Here is a 19,721-nt window from a genome sequence, read left to right on the forward strand (position 1 = left end):
TATAAATGCCCTGTAGTGGCTTAATATGAGATTGATATGTCCCGTGGTGGCTTTATACAAGATGTATATGTGCCATGGTGGCTTAATATAAGATGTTTATGTCCCATGGTGACTTAATATAAGATGAATATGTCCCGTGGTGGCTTATAAATTGATACAAGATGCATATGTCCCACGGTGACTTAATTTAAGATGTATATGTCCCTTGGTGGCTTTATACAAAATGAATATGTCCCAGTCTGGCTTAATACAGAATAAATGCATATGTCCAGTGTTTTTTTTTTGTTTTGTTTTTTATATATATATATAAGATGTTTTTGTCCGAGGTGCCCTTATACGAGGTGTTTATGTCCCATGGTGGCATTTTACAGGATGTTAATTTCCGGTAGTGGCTTTATACAAGATGTATATGTCCTGTGGTGGCTTTATCAAACATCTATATGTCCCATGGTGGCTTAATATAAGATGCATATGTCCCGTTGTTGCTTTATACTGTACAAGATGTTTATGTCCCGTGGTGGCTTTATACCTTAACCCATACACACGGTCAAGTGAATGCCGAAACCCATACACACGGGCAAGTGAATGCCGAAACCCATACACACGGGCAAGTGAATGCCGAAACACATACGCACGGGGAAGTGAATGCCGAAACACATACACACGGTCAAGTGAATGCCGAAACCCATACACACGGGCAAGTGAATGCCGAAACACATACGCACGGGGAAGTGAATGCCGAATCCCATACACACTGTCAAGTGAATGCCGAAACCCATACACACGGTCAAGTGAATGCCGAAACACATACAATGTACACACGGTTTAATGAATGCCGAAACCCATACACACGGTCAAGTGAATGCCGAAACCCATACACACGGTTTAGTGAATGCCGAACCTCACACACACGTGCAAGAGAATGCCGAATCCCATACACACTGTCAAGTGAATGCCGAATCCCATACACACGGTTTAGTGAATGCCGAACCTCACACACACGGGCAAGTGAATGCCGAAACCCATACACACGGTCAAGTGAATGCCGAAACACATACACACGGGCAAGTGAATGCCGAAACCCATGCACACGGTCAAGTGAATGCCGAAACCCATACACACGGGCAAGTGAATGCCGAAACCCATACACACGGTCAAGTGAATGCCGAATCCCATACACACGGTCAAGTGAAAGCCGAAACACATACACACTGTCCAGTGAATGCCGAAACCTATACAAACGGTCAAGTGAATGCCGAAACCCATACACACGGTCAAGTGAATGCCGAAACCCATACACACGGTCAAGTGAATGCAGAAACCCATACACACGGGCATGTGAATGCCGAAACCCATACACACGGGCAAGTGAATGCAGAAACCCATACACACGGTCAAGTGAATGCCGAAACCAAAACACACGGTCAAGTGAATGCCGAAACCTCACACACACGGGCAAGTGAATGCCGAATCCCATACACACTGTCAAGTGAATGCCGAATCCCATACACACTGTCAAGTGAATGCCGAAACCCACACACCGGCAAGTGAATGCCGAATCACATACACACTGTCAAGTGAATGCCGAAACCCATACACACGGTCAAGTGAATGCCGAAACACATACACACGGGCAAGTGAATGCCGAAACCCATACACACTGTCAAGTGAATGCCGAAACCAATACACACGGTCAAGTGAATGCCGAAACACACACACACGGGCAAGTGAATGCCGAATCCCATACACACTGTCAAGTGAATGCCGAATCCCATACACACGGTCAAGTGAATGCCGAAACACATACACACGGGCAAGTGAATGCCGAAATTCATACACACGGTCAAGTGATGGCCGAAACCCATACACACGGTCAAGTGAATGCCGAAACCCATACACACGGTCAAGTGAATGCCGAAACCCATACACACGGGCAAGTGAATGCCGAAACACATACACACGGTCAGGTGAATGCCGAAATCAATACACACGGTCAAGTGAATGCCGAATCCCATACACACTGTCAAGTGAATGCCTAAACCCATACACACGGTCAAGTGAATGCCGAAACCCACACACACGGGCAAGTGAATGCCGAATCCCATACACACGGTCAAGTGAATGCCGAAACTCATACACACGGGCAAGTGAATGCCGAAACCCATACTCACGGTCAAATGAATGCCGGAACCCATACACACGGTCAAATGAATGCCGAAACCCATACACACGGACGACTGATGGCCGAAACCCAAACTTATGGCCGTATCACATCTAGCGACCACTTGTATACAAGATGTAAATGTCCCGTGGTGGCTTTATACAAGATGCATATGTCCCTCGGTTGCTTAATATGAGATTTGTACATCCCGTTGTAGCTTTATACAAGATGTATATGTCCCGTGGTGGCTTTATACCAGATGTATATGTCCCGTGGTGGCTTTATACAAGATGAATATGTCCCATGGTAGCTTTATACAAGATGTATATGTCCCGTGGTGGCTTTATACCAGATGTATATGTCCCAGGTGGCCTAATATAAGATGTATATATCCCGTAGTGGCTTTATACAAGATGTATATGTCCCAGAGTGGCTTAATATAAGATGCATATGTCCCGTCGTTGCTTTATACAAGATGTATATATCCCGTGGTGGCTTTATACAAGGTGTATCTGGCTCGCGATTGCTTAATATGAGATGTATATGTCCCGTGATTGCTTTATACAAGATATAGATGTCCCGGGATGGCTTGCTCCAAGATATAAATGCCCTGTAGTGGCTTAATATGAGATTGATATGTCCCGTGGTGGCTTTATACAAGATGTATATGTGCCATGGTGGCTTAATATAAGATGTTTATGTCCCATGGTGACTTAATATAAGATGAATATGTCCCGTGGTGGCTTATAAATTGATACAAGATGCATATGTCCCACGGTGACTTAATTTAAGATGTATATGTCCCTTGGTGGCTTTATACAAAATGAATATGTCCCAGTCTGGCTTAATACAGAATAAATGCATATGTCCAGTGTTTTTTTGTTGTTTTTTTTTTATATATATATATAAGATGTTTTTGTCCGAGGTGCCCTTATACGAGGTGTTTATGTCCCATGGTGGCATTTTACAGGATGTTAATTTCCGGTAGTGGCTTTATACAAGATGTATATGTCCTGTGGTGGCTTTATAAAACATCTATATGTCCCATGGTGGCTTAATATAAGATGCATATGTCCCGTTGTTGCTTTATACTGTACAAGATGTTTATGTCCCTTGGTGGATTTGTAGAAGATGTAGATGTCCCGTTGTGGCTTTACAAAAGATATTTACGTCACGTGGTCGCTTTATATAAGATGCATTTGTCCCGTGCGCGCTTTATACAAAATGTATATGGCCCGCGGTTGCTTAATATGATTTCTATATGTCCTGTGATGGCTTTATACAAGATGTATATATCACGTGTTGGCTTTTTATCAGATGCACATGTCCTGTGGTGGCTTTATACAAGATGTATACGTCATGCGGTGGTTTTGAACAAGACGTATATGTCCCCTTGTGACTTTATATCAGATTTATATGTCCCGTGGTTGTTTTATACAAGATGTATATATGTCTTGTGGTGGCTTTATATATGAGATGTATATGGCCCGTGGTGGCTTTATACAAGATGTTTATGTCTTTTGGTTGCTTTATACAAGATGTATATGGCCCGTTGTGGCTTTATACAATATGTATTTGTCCCGTTGTGGCTTTATACAAGATGTATATGTCCTTTGGTGGCTTGTTCAAAGATATAAATGTTCCGTAGTGGCTTAATATGTGATTTATATGTCCCATGGTGGCTTTATACCTGATGTATATGTCCCATGGTGGCTTTATACAAGATGTATATGTCCTGTGTTGGCTTTATACAAGATGTATATGTCCCGTGGTGGCTTTATACAAGATGTATATGTCCCGTGGTGGCTTTATACAAGATGTATATGTCCCGTGGTGGCTTTATACAAGATGTATGTGGCCCGTGATGGCTTAATGCAAGATGTATATGTCATGTGGTGGCTTTAGAAAAGATGTATACATGTACGTCCCTTGGTGGCTAAATACAAGATGCATCTGTCCCGCGGTTGTTTGATACATGTGCAAGATATATTATTATGTCGCGTGGTTTCTTGATACAAGATGTGAACGTACCGTTGTAGCTTCATATCAGATGTATATGTCCCGTGATGGCTTTATACAAGATGTTTACGTCACGTGATGGCTTCATAAAAGATGTATGCGTCCCTTGGTGGCTAAATACAAGATGCCTGTATATATCCCGTGGTGGCTTTATACAAGATGCATATGTCACGCGGTTGTTTGATACATGTACAAGGTATATATGTCGCGTGGTGGCTTGATACGAGATGTGAACGTACCGTCGTAGCTTTATATCAGATGTATATGTCCCGTGGTGGCTTTATACCTTAACCCATACACACGGTCAAGTGAATGCCGAAACCCATACACACGGGCAAGTGAATGCCGAAACCCATACACACGGGCAAGTGAATGCCGAAACCCATACACACGGTCAAGTGAATGCCGAAACACATACGCACGGGGAAGTGAATGCCGAAACACATACACACGGTCAAGTGAATGCCGAAACCCATACACACGGGCAAGTGAATGCCGAAACACATACGCACGGGGAAGTGAATGCCGAATCCCATACACACTGTCAAGTGAATGCCGAAACCCATACACACGGTCAAGTGAATGCCGAAACACATACAATGTACACACGGTTTAATGAATGCCGAAACCCATACACACGGTCAAGTGAATGCCGAAACCCATACACACGGTTTAGTGAATGCCGAACCTCACACACACGGGCAAGAGAATGCCGAATCCCATACACACTGTCAAGTGAATGCCGAATCCCATACACACGGTTTAGTGAATGCCGAACCTCACACACACGGGCAAGTGAATGCCGAAACCCATACACACGGTCAAGTGAATGCCGAACCCCATACACACGGGCAAGTGATGGCCGAAACCCAATCACACGTGCAAGTGAATGCCGAAACACATACACACGGTCAAGTGAATGCCGAAACCCATGCACACGGTCAAGTGAATGCCGAAACCCATACACACGGGCAAGTGAATTCAGAAACCCATACACACGGTCAAGTGAATGCCGAAACCCATACACACGGGCAAGTGAATGCCGAAACCCATACACACGGGCAAGAGAATGCCGAATCCCATACACACTGTCAAATGAATGCCGAATCCCATACACACGGTTTAGTGAATGCCGAACCTCACACACACGGGCAAGTGAATGCCGAAACCCATACACACGGTCAAGTGAATGCCGAAACACATACACACGGGCAAGTGAATGCCGAAACCCATACACACGGGCAAGTGATGGCCGAAACCCACTCACACGTGCAAGTGAATGCCGAAACACATACACACGGTCAAGTGAATGCCGAAACCCATGCACACGGTCAAGTGAATGCCGAATCCCATACACACGGGCAAGTGAATGCCGAAACCCATGCACACGGTCAAGTGAATGCCGAATCCCATACACACGGTCAAGTGAATGCCGAAACCCATACACACGGGCAAGTGAATTCAGAAACCCATACACACGGTCAAGTGAATGCCGAAACCCATACACACGGGCAAGTGAATGCCGAAACCCACACACACGTGCAAGTGAATGCCGAAACACATACACACGGGCAAGTGAATGCCGAAACCCATACACACGGTCAAGTGAATGCCGAAACCCATACACACGGGCAAGAGAATGCCGAATCACATACACACTGTCAAATGAATGCCAAATCCCATACACACGGTTTAGTGAATGCCGAACCTCACACACACGGGCAAGTGAATGCCGAAATCCATACACACGGTCAAGTGAATGCCGAAACACATACACACGGGCAAGTGAATGCCGAAACCCATACACACGGGCAAGTGATGGCCGAAACCCACTCACACGTGCAAGTGAATGCCGAAACACATACACACGGTCAAGTGAATGCCGAAACCCATGCACACGGTCAAGTGAATGCCGAATCCCATACACACGGGCAAGTGAATGCCGAAACCCATACACACGGTCAAGTGAATGCCGAATCCCATACACACAGTCAAGTGAATGCCGAAACCCATACACACGGGCAAGTGAATTCAGAAACCCATACACACGGTCAAGTGAATGCCGAAACCCATACACACGGGCAAGTGAATGCCGAAACCCACACACACGTGCAAGTGAATGCCGAAACACATACACACGGGCAAGTGAATGCCGAAACCCATACACACGGTCAAGTGAATGCCGAAACCCATACACACGGTCAAGTGAATGCCGAAACACATACACACGGGCAAGTGAATGCAGAAACCCATACACACGGTCAAGTGAATGCCGAAACCCATTCACACGGGCAAGTGAATGCCGAAACCAATACACACAGTCAAGTGAATGTCGAAACTCAAACACACGTTCAAGTGAATGCCGAAACCCATACACACGGTCAAGTGAATGCCGAAACCCATACACACGGGCAAGTGAATGCCGAAACCCATACACACGGTCAAGTGAATGCCGAATCCCATACACACGGTCAAGTGAATGCCGAAACCCATACACACGGGCAAGTGAATTCAGAAACCCATACACACGGTCAAGTGAATGCCGAAACCCATACACACGGGAAGTGAATGCCGAAACCCACACACACGTGCAAGTGAATGCCGAAACCCATACACACGGGCAAGTGAATGCCGAAACCCATACACACGGGCAAGTGAATGCCGAAACCCATACACACGGTCAAGTGAATGCCGAAACACATACACACGGGCAAGTGAATGCCGAAACCCGTACGTCATGTAGGTGATGCATATAGGATTTTACGTCATGTAGGGGATGGAATGATGAGTAATTTAGGACCTATAAATGCCATATGGGGTTGACAGCTATTCCTAGTAGTGTCACTAGGAAACAGTATATTCCCCTTTGACTTTAACAGTAGGGGAATAGTAAAGAATGTCACCCGAGTGTTGCCAAAAGCGGGAACTTATTGCATTTATTGATGTTGACAACATTGTTATACCCCCCCCCCCCCCCCCCCCCCCCCCCCCCCCCGCCAAAAAAAAAAAAAAAACAGTTCATAAAGAAATAAAACAACAAAAAATATACTCAACATATTTATTTTTCATTTTTGTTAACACTGATTGATACGAAAAATACAGAGTTCTAATATATACGTCATTCATAGTCATATTTGATAGTGCCACTAACAGCAATGTCAGATATAGACAAATGACAGCCATATCTGATATAAACAACTGACAGCCTTATCTGATACACACTGTACTGACAGCCATATCTTATACACATTGTCGACTGACAGCAATTTACTGACGGCTATATCTTATACACACTGTCAACTAACGGCCATATTTTATTCACACTGTCAACTGACAGCCATATCTCATACACACTGTACTGACAGACATAATTTATGCACATTTTCAACTTTCAGCTATATCTGATACGCACTGTCAACTGACACCCACTTCTTATACACTTTGTCACAGTCATATCTAATACACAATGTCAACTGAAATCCATATCTGATGCACTGTCAACTGACAGCCACATGTTATATAGTCAACTGACAGCCATATCTGATACACACCGTCAACCGAGAGCCACATGTGGTAAAGTCAACTGACAGCCATATCCTATACACACTGTACTGACAGCCATATCTACTACACACTATCAACTGACAGCCATATCTACTACACACTATCAACTGACAGCCATATCTGCTACACACTGTCAACTGACAGCCATATCTGAAATAGTCAACTGACAACAATACATTAGTTGACAGCCATATCTAATACAACCTTTCAACTGGCAGCTATATCTGATACACTGTCAACTGAAAGCCACATCTGATATAGTCAACTGACAGCCATACCTTATACACACTGTCAACTGACACCCACATCTTTTACACACTTTACTGACACAGTATCTGATAAACACTGTCAACTGACAGCCATATCCGATACACACTGTCAACTGACAGCCATATCCGATACACACTGTCAACTGACAGCCATATCCGATACACACTGTCAACTGACGGACATATCTGCTACACACTATCAACTGACAGCCACATCTCATACACACTGTCAACTTACAGCCATATCAGAAATAGTCAACTGACATTGATACATTATATAGTCAACTGACAGCCATATTTAATACACACTTTCAACTGACAGCAATATCTGATACACTGTCAACTGACAGGCACATGTGATATAGTCAACTGACACTCATATCTTATACTGTCAACTGACACTCATATCTTATACACACTTTACTTACACAATATCTGATTCACATTGTAAAATGACAGCTATATCCGATAGACATTGTCAACTGACAGCCACATCTGATACACTGTCAACTGACAGCCACATCTGATAGTCAACTGACATCCATATATATATATATATATATCTTATACACACTGTTAACTGACAGCCACTTGTGATATAGTCAACTGACAGCCATACCTTATACACACTGTACTGAGAGCCATATCTTATACACTCTTTACTGACATAGTATCTGATACACACTGTCAACTGACAGCCATATCTGATATAGGCAACTGACAGTCATATCTGATACACACTTTATTGACACAGTATCTGATACCGCTGTCAACTTACAGGCACATGTGATATAGTCAACTGACAGCCATATCTGATACACACTTTACTGACAGCCATATTTAATACACACTTTCAACTGACAGCAATATCTGATAGACACTTTACTGATTCAGTATCCGATACACACTGTCACTGTCACATCGGATACACAATGCAACTGACAGTCATATCGTATACACACTACTGACAGCCATATCTGATACACACTATCAACTGACAGCCATATCTAATACACACTGTCAACTGACACCTACATCTTATACTAACACAGTATCTGTTACACATTGTAAACTGACAGCCATATGCAATACACATTGTCAACTGACAGCCATACCTTATACACACTTTATTGACAGCCATACTTGATATACACTTTACCGAAAGCCATATCTGATACACATTGTCAACTGATCATGACAGCCATATCTTATACAAACCTTACTGACAGCTATATCTGATACACACTGTCAACTGACAGCCATATCCGATACGCATTGTCAACTTACAGCCATATCCGATACACACTATCAACCGACAGCCATATATGATACACAATGTCAACTGACAGCCATAATCGATACACACAGTCAACTGACAGCCATATCTGATACGCATTGTCAACTGACAGCCAAATCTGATACACACTATCAACCGACAGCCATATCTGATACACATTGTCAACTGACAGCCACATCTGATAGCCAGCTGACAGCCATATCTGATACACACTGTACTGACACCTACATCTTATATACACTGTAAACTGACAGCCATATCCGATACACACTATCAACTGACAGCCATATCTGATACACATTGTCAACTGACAACCATATCTGATACACACAGTCAACTGATAGTCACATCTGATATACAGTCAACCGACAACCATATTGGATACACACAATCAATAGGCAGCAATATCATATAGTCTCACTAACAGCCTGATCTGATACAAGCAAATTCTTCTTGGCTGTCTTCTTATATTACAGTTCCAGATGAGGTCCTTAGTTTGTTTCCAGGTTCTGCCATGCAACACTGGTTCTTTTCGGAGGACCTCTTAACAATTAGCCTTCCCTCGTAACATTTTCAGCAAAAGATTTTCCCTATAGTTGCTGTTGTACTACAGCCTTTTCCTGAATTGTCCATGACCTTCTGACAAAGGACTTGCGCTGTAGCCTTGCCCTCCATATTAAGCCTGTGAGAGAGATTAGAATTATCATTAATCTCAAAGCGATGGTAACCTGCTAAATCATTATTTCATATCAGTGTCAAAGTACATATAGGTCTCACTGATCTAATTTCAATCCAGCACACTCATTATATGACTATTCTTCTTAAAACATTTATGCGAAAACTCATCACCTTTCAGAAGATGAACATCAATATCAAAACAAAGAATTACAGATATCAGTCACCTGACACCCAAATTAGGAGTGTCATCCAGTATTTTTTAACGTCTTGTTACTTAAAATAAGAAGAACTTAACCATTCTTATTCTGTAAAGCACTCAAAAGACTTTGCTTGTATTGGATGTCTGGCTGCTATAAAATCTTTGAACTGCATTTAGAAATCAATATGAAAATGTTTCCTTGGTTTTTCTTAATTCTGTAACCACACAGAAAAATTAAGCACTCTTAGTAAACTCTAAGACAAAATATGAAAATCCAAGAACATTTCAAGGACTTTTGAGAGTTAATGAAAATACCTGGACTTTTCAAGCACTGATTTGAAATTTAAGCAATTTTTATGGTCTGTACATGAACCATGATATAAAGCCTCATACAAAGTTTTATCAAACTTGGTTGATTTTTATAAGTTATTATGTTCACAATTAAAGTCTAATAATAATATAATTACAAAGGGAATTAACTACGAGTTCTGTATAATAATTCCCATTTTTGAACTCCTCCGAGACCTGATTGATATTGTATGTATTATTGTGATAATATGTTATTAATTGTGAGAGGAAGCACTCTTACGTGGTCTGCTACACACGTGTTTCTTCTCCGGTTGTGTGTATACAAAGTTTTACTTCCGGTATTGCGCATCGGAAATCTTTATAATTTTACACGCAAGAAAATCTTATCCTCTGGTTTGTTAATCTGTCAGAACTAAAATTTACTATATTCGTGATTTTGTAAGCCCTTTACATCGTTTTTATTAGAACATAAGTAACATTTTCTATGTCTCGTAGTCCCGCGATTTACGATCCTTTCGATCCTCTCGGACTTTTTCATACTGCGTAGCGATGTAAACAAATGGTGGCCCAGTTGTGTTTTCCCCTGGGACACAACAAATTTTCGATAGGGTAAGGAACATCCAATCATTTTGAATCAAACCAAAATTCTAGTATGTATATTGAAATCTCGGATAAACGTTCACTTTCAAAAATTCTGCGTTACTGTAAAGACCACGTAGGTTGCTGCTTTGAAAGTCGGCAGCTTCAAAACTATTTTTAAAAGGTTACAGTAACGATATGTTTTAGACCCGGAAAATCATTTGTAACATCATCATGGCAGAAATTATTAATATCAGGAATTTTCTAAATATACCAAACGATGTTGTTCTCAGCGAGGAAACACTTTCAAGACTTCGGGACATTGTTAAAAGTTCTACATCTTTAGGCCATGCATTGTTTTGTATTCGCCTGGACTGTGCCGCATTTTGTGATGGGTGTTATTTCTGTGACAACTCAAAAAACACAGCGTAAATTTTGGACATCACCTTATTACTCTCGCTAAAACAAGAATTTCGGCATTTTGGACTTTAATACAAAACAAGATATCTTTGGATTCATCATCATTTTGGACTTCAGCTAAAACAATCAACATTTTTATAATTTATCAAAATGGAGTCAATGGACACAGATATGAAAAAGGTAGAGACATGGGCTATTCACAAAAAGATCACCATGGAGTCTCTAAAAATATTATTTGGCCTTGGCTTCCAATCTATGGAAGCGCTTTCCTGCCTAAGTCCAGAAGACTTGTCCAAAGTTAAAATACCTGTAGGACAGGCAAAGCTCATAATTAAGGCCGTGAAGCAGACCTTCATCTCGGAACAAGCCCGGCAACCCGAAAAACAAACGGCAAACCAGGAAGAGGACAACGACCAAGATCATAACAGTGGTCATGAGGACCTTTCCCAGGATCAGGACATTCTCGTGAGGGAAGTCCTGTCAAACCTCCAAAGAGCACAAGGACAGCAGGGAGGTGGACCACTAAGACAAGAGACACCAGCACAGATATTGCAAGGTGGGTACTCATGGCAAGATCCCCAGGTCCACCTAAAATCTCTCAATCAGACTCGTGATGGTGGGTGTTTGGACATCACTGATTTTGTAAATGGGGGGTTGCAGACTGAGAAGGTTGTGTCTGAAAATGATGATTTTCAATTTGTATATAAAACTGGACCACTTAAACCCAAACTTGAAAATATATCTCTGACTCAGTGGTCCAATGCAAATTTGGCAATTTTGTATAAATTAGTCCAGGATGGTATTTTACCCAAAGATAATGTATTTGACTATCTGTCACACACATCCAGAATCTATCGTTTGATATCATCGCATGAGATGGTGTCTGTCTTTCTGTACGATAGGGAGTATAGGCGCCTTCAACATGCACACAAATTCCGTTGGGGCACTGCTGTGTCCCACCTATCAGATGAGTTTTTACGACTCAGACATTCTCAGCCTTCTCAGTCAGCAACACAGAAGAAAAAATTTTCTTCTAATTCAAGCTCAGCAAAATTTGCTAATTTTACTCCCCAGGGAAAGGAGATCTGCAAAAAATTTAATTCAAAAGGGGGTTGTCTGAGCCAATCATGCAAATATGAACATGTTTGTTCTATGCCAGGCTGCTTTGCTGCGCATGAAAGGGGTAGCCATGCTTCAAAAAACTAGTTAAAGTTAAGCCCTCACCAAGTTTGAACTTCGCAGCCTGGGAAAATGAATTAAAAAATGATGTAGACAAGAATTATATCCTAAATGGAATTAAAAATGGTTTTGACATAATTGATCCTTCATCAAACCCTACCCCTGTACTTTTAAGAAACCACCCCTCTGCAAGAATTTCAGGTCCACTATATCAGAAAGCAACAGACCAAATTTTGACAGAGATTGAAAATGGGAACTATGTTGAAGTCCCTAACCCACCAAAGGTCATAAGCCCTTTGGGGGTCATACCAAAACCTGATGGGGGTGTCAGGTTGATACATGACTGTAGTAGACCTGAAGGATCAGCAGTAAATGATTATGTTACTGACATTCCCAAGCACAAGTTTAGTACTGTTGATTCTGCTGCAAGACTGGTCTCACCAGACTGTTATATGGCAAAAGTAGACCTTAAAAGTGCTTACCGGGTAGTCCCAATTAGTCAAAAAAGTCAGATGGTAACTGGCATTCATTGGGAATTTAAAGATAGTACTCGTTACTTTATAGATACAAAATTACCATTTGGCTCTCGTTTAGCACCTAGTATCTTTCATAGACTTTCCCAGGCTGTGATTCGTATCATGAACCGTAAGGGTTTTCGTAACATAGTAGCATACTTGGACGACTTCTTTATCTGTGAATTATCTAAGGAACAATGCATGTATACCTTGAATACCTTATTATACCTCTTACGAAGGTTGGGATTCATGATTAGCTGGAACAAAGTTGTCGATCCATCCCGCACTTTAACTTTTCTGGGTATTGAGATAGATTCCCATGAAATGCATCTAAGGCTTCCTAATGAGAAGCTTTAAGCACTTAAGTCAGATCTGGACATTTTCAGTTCTCGTCGTCGTGCAACCAAAAAGCAACTGCAATCTTTAGTAGGCAAATTAAACTGGGCATCATCAGTAGTGTATGGCGGGAGAGTTTTCCTTCGCAGACTGATAAATGCTATCTGCACCCTCAAAAAAGATTCTCATAAACTCCGGTTTAATGCAGACGTCCTCCGGGACTTAGCTTGGTGGCATACCTTCCTTCAAACCTTTAACGGTAAATCCCTCCTATTAAACAAAGTCCCTGTTACGAATATATACACAGATGCTTGTAATGAAGGGGCAGGGGGACATTGGGGCAATGACTGGTTTTATTCCAACTGGTCATCTGACATCCCTGGTGCTAAACAAATGCACATAAATGAGAAGGAAGTTTTAGCTGTATGCCTTGCAGCACATTACTGGGCTCCGGCCTGGGCTAATAAGCGGATTATTGTCTATTCGGACAATATGGTCACTGTATCAAGCATAAATAAATGCACGTCTCGAAATCCTATTGTTATGCGGTTTCTCAGATATCTTTTCTGGCTATCGGCCACACATAATTTCCATTTGTCATCCAGACATATAAAGGGGAAACATAATTGTTTAGCAGATTGTGTGTCACGATTACATGAACAGAAAGCGTTTCACACATTTTTATCATTACTCCAACCTCCAGTCCCTATTTTCTCTTGGTTATACCATATGTCTATCAAGTCTCTTTCCCTTCTTTTATCTAGGCACGACTTTAAATACCAAGAGGCTGGATGAGCAAGTATCCCTCTTAAGGGCTAACGCCTTGGCTTCTTCTACAAGACGCCCATACTGTACCTATCTAGATACATATCTCAAGTTTTGTGGGGACCATGCTATAAAACCAGTGCCTATTTCTACTGCGGATTTAGGACGGTACATTGCCTTCCTATCATTCCGCCTACAATTCTCCTCAATAAGGAATTACCTGTCAGCTGTAAGACTTCTACATCTGGAAGTTGGCTTAAACAACCCTATTGACAATTATTTCACCAACAGTCTCTTAAGAGGAGCTCGTAGAGTCCTGGGTGACTCTACTTGTCCAAAACTTCCTATAACACCAAACATACTATTACAAATTTTATCACAACTGGACCTTCATGCACCACGTGATATATGTTTCTGGGCGGCTTGTTTGGTAGCCTTTTTCTCCTTCTTTAGGAAGTCTAACTTACTCGCTCCTTCTTTAAAGGAATTTAGTCCCGAGAAACACTTGAGTCGTCATAATGTACTATTCAGCTCAAAGGGGGTAGTCCTTCATGTCAATTGGTCAAAAACTATACAGTTTCGAGAAAGAACACTCTCTGTCCCACTACCATTAATCATGTCTTCCCCCCTTTGCCCAACACAAGCTATCCTGCTTTTATTCAGGCTTTGTCCCACCCAGGATAAGATGATACCTGTTTTTATGTTTTCAACCCCAGGGGGTCCTAGGCTGCTAAATTACAACACATTTCTCTCCCGCCTACATCAATGCCTTAGGAACATAGGAATAGACCATACTAAGTATTCAGGCCATAGCTTTAGACGCGGGGGTGCATCCTTTGCGCTTGAATGTGGACTACCCTCAGAACTTATTCAGGCGCAAGGTGATTGGAGAAGTGATGCATATAAAAACTACATAGATCCTTCCTTGGCACATCGTCAGCGTCTCAGTAATTCCCTTGGGGAGGCTATTAAAAGAAAATTTTAAGGAAAATCAAGTATCTATGTCCTGAATCTTGCCATGAATACCTACACTTGATATATACATATGCATGTGCTATATATGAACAGTGAACTGTAAAATGTATATTGGACAGTGACTATATACTTTTCATATTGGACGGTGACATGTGGTGTTACTTGTGTGTATATTCTATGGACATTATGTGAAAGTACATGTATCTGATACCTGTGGATTATAACCATACGTGCTGAGGACCCAACTTAGGGTTGCCTCAAAGGAACATTGAACCCTTATATGTTGGATATATGCAGTGGACTTTATCAGGAATAATCTCGTACTCCTGTGCAGTGTGTCATTATATAGACAATGGGCCTGCATTTGATCATGGAACGAGATCCCAGCACTTTTCACCGAACATATTTCTCAATATTTTATTTTCATCTGTATTTATGACACTTTTTATCTAGTCACTACATAATTATAACTACACTACACAGGTTTGGGTGTTTGGACAATTAACTACATGGTTTATTACATGTTTTTCCTCTAAATGTATCTGTATTAATTATGAATATGTTACGTATTCCTTTATGCAATATTATGTAATCTTAGTCAGATTATGTAATGACAGATAATTTACGCAATATTACGTAACAATGACAATACAGTAATAAACCTTAGCTATCACCCAAACCTGATGGTCTTTCTAGTTTTAATTCATTTACAACATTAGTGGGAAGCAGAAAGTTTGTACAAGAAACTTTCTACTTGCATCTGCCTGACGATTGAACTATTAATGTATGTATTATTGTGATAATATGTTATTAATTGTGAGAGGAAGCACTCTTACGTGGTCTGCTACACACGTGTTTCTTCTCCGGTTGTGTGTATACAAAGTTTTACTTCCGGTATTGCGCATCGGAAATCTTTATAATTTTACACGCAAGAAAATCTTATCCTCTGGTTTGTTAATCTGTCAGAACTAAAATTTACTATATTCGTGATTTTGTAAGCCCTTTACATCGTTTTTATTAGAACATAAGTAACATTTTCTATGTCTCGTAGTCCCGCGATTTACGATCCTTTCGATCCTCTCGGACTTTTTCATACTGCGTAGCGATGTAAACAAATGGTGGCCCAGTTGTGTTTTCCCCTGGGACACAACAAATTTTCGATAGGGTAAGGAACATCCAATCATTTTGAATCAAACCAAAATTCTAGTATGTATATTGAAATCTCGGATAAACGTTCACTTTCAAAAATTCTGCGTTACTGTAAAGACCACGTAGGTTGCTGCTTTGAAAGTCGGCAGCTTCAAAACTCTACCTCTCCCACCCACCCTTTATTATAATTCTCTTATGTTAGAAAATGTCAGTTATTTGTATCTGTAGAGTAGGTTAATGTGTGTTATGTAGAAGTAGACTTTGTGATTGTATCAGTAGTTTAGAGAGTCAAGCTAGGGTTCCTTTGTCCAGGACAATTAACTACATGGTTTATTACATGTTTTTCCTCTAAATGTATCTGTATTAATTATGAATATGTTACGTATTCCTTTATGCAATATTATGTAATCTTAGTCAGATTATGTAATGACAGATAATTTACGCAATATTACGTAACAATGACAATACAGTAATAAACCTTAGCTATCACCCAAACCTGATGGTCTTTCTAGTTTTAATTCATTTACAACATTAGTGGGAAGCAGAAAGTTTGTACAAGAAACTTTCTACTTGCATCTGCCTGACGATTGAACTATTAATAGGCTACATACAAAGGGATGACTCACGATGACAGACAAAAGACTACTTTATTGGTCAGTAATAGACGGATTGAAACATCCATGATGCCTTCTAAGTAAACCATACTGGCTTTCAGATACAGGTTTTATGTAATTAGATATTTACTCAACAATGTCTTTTCCCTATATGAATATAGGTTCACTTTATGTAAGTAAACTTGTCTAAATTACTTACACTAATTTTGAAGAAGTCAACTGGACAAATCAAACTGGAACACTGACAAGCTAGCAAGGGCATGTCTTGTGACAATCTAGTGACCTTGACCTTTAACCCAGTAACCTTCACCAAGAATCAGTTGACTTCTTGTAAAATTACGATCAACTCTGCATATATATCTAACATGTTCTGCAGACATTAACTTTCAGTGATGGCACAATATTCAGATTCTTAGTTCAGCTGAACCTCTTTTTCTCGAAGTTATGAAAAACTTAAATTTGAGATATAACCAGAGCATTCAAGGATACCAAGTATATTTTATATTAGTTTACAGTCCTGTTACCGTGTATATTTTGTATCAGTTTACAGTCAGAATTGAAATTACTTGTGTAAGTCTTCGAGTTATCAGAATTTGAGACAACAAGATTTTACTGTAATAATACTGATATCATATATTACGATAATTTACACTCACCTTGTTGTAAAGTGACATAGGTGGCCATCAACACATTTCATGTTTTGCTTGGAATGTTTGCCATACATCACCAGGTTTACCAGTCTCCCAATTATTCATTTTCTTCGGTTGCATCCACACTTCAGAAAAAAGGAAAATAAATACAAATGTGCATATACAATCAGAGATGTATATGTGCTTGGTCAATGAAAATTGAAAAACAAATCTGTAATTACTCTAAGACTGTAAGTCAGGTCCTTTTCATTTCTGCATAAACATTCAAGTTACAATGCCATTTAAAGAAAACAAAAAAGGTGGATTTAATTTTAACAGGGATTTCCCTTGAGATACACCAAATTATGTTAATAACAGGGATTAATTACAAAGGAAATATTTTGCTTTTTGAAACATTTTTCAAATTACAGGGATATGCATTTAACAGATGGGCATTTAACAAGCTATTGGATACGTTGTGATGAAATACTCACCAGAACTGTTTCCTTCAGTCAAAAAAAACCCCGACTAAATCCAGAGCTTCTTTGCTATTCCCTTCTGTCCCATTTTTCTTTTGAAATCATAGATTCATGGTAAGGGAGAAGGAGGTCGCCATGCCGCCTTTAATTGATTGTTTTTACACCTCGCCCTATAAAGAATAATAAATTTTCTTACTTTGTATATATATATGGTTTTGTACATATTGTTAGGTAAAAGCGACAGTATTGCTCAATAAAAAGATACTTGATTTGAATAAACATATCCATTTGAGTTGGTTATATATATACATGTATTGCTAAAGAAATAAATGATCAATGAAGTGATTCTAATACATACGAATGATCACAACACATCACACAGACAGAACACAAAATATAGAGCTATAATTACACTACAACCAATATGCCCTTGTCAATCGAACACAGAAGGTCCTATAAGTAAGAAACTATTTTCAGATTTCAGTATTCAATCCAAGTAAGATACAAGAGTACCATAGGACGGAACAATATATACCTATAAAATGCCATATAGTGTTCTATTGAATTAATATAGAAAAAGTGACTTTTACATAGCTAGCTGGCATACTATAAATCTCACTTTAACTACAAAGTCAATGTGTAGGAGATCTTAAGACTGTGACAAGATTTGAACACTCAAAATAAATAAAAAAGAATAACTTCTGCCAAAAAAAAAAAGTTAAATCAAAATTCTTTTTAGACACACAACTTCATATCCTGGTTATAAGCCTACCAACTTTCAAAGAAGTAAATTGAAAAATGTAAGAGGAGACAGGCATCTAAGGCATGATAAAGGGCTTATTTCCGGAGAATTAGTTGTTTAGCAATAAAACAAAATTGCTCACTTTTTGCCCCGACCCAAACATTTGTAGCGTTTTGAATCTCCATGACCTAGGAATGCTAGTCAAATATGAGTGATATCTATTGCTTTTTAATTAGTTCCTTCTGACCAGACCAGGTGATATTGTATTTGTACATACTGAATGTATATAAATTAATAAAAGGTGCCTTTAATTAGAACTAATTATTTTACCTTTGTCTGCATAAATTTCTTTCTGAAATCATGGAGTATCCATTTTTCTTTGAAGCCATTCTCTGGCAACGCGTCCGCAATCTCTTCATGCTACAATTTTAAAAAGATTAATTATTACATAATCTCTCAAGACTTTTTGCTAAGTTTGTGGACATAAACTTTTAATACCTCAAAATAAATCAAAGGGTCAAAGGCCCTGAGAAATGTCAAGGTCTGAGGTCATATAACAAGAAATTTAATACCGGGTATTGGACTTTACAGTCAGACAGCTACATTTGTAGATGAAATGTCTTAATCTGGTTATTCCTATTCTATATATATATTCAAGAAAACATGTATTTATCTGCTGTCAACTTTCCAATAGCTGAGTATAGTTCTTTCCTTATTTCTTTAATGTTTGTGGAAGATTATTAATATACTTTGTAATCAGAAAAGCTGCTTGTAAACTTTGAATAAAACAACTGAAGGACAAATCGGTCTACTTACAGTAACATGTACAACCAGAGATAAAAT

The sequence above is a fragment of the Pecten maximus genome, chromosome 14, assembly GCF_902652985.1.
Source record: "Pecten maximus chromosome 14, xPecMax1.1, whole genome shotgun sequence".
Taxonomy (NCBI): Eukaryota; Metazoa; Mollusca; class Bivalvia; order Pectinida; family Pectinidae; genus Pecten; species Pecten maximus.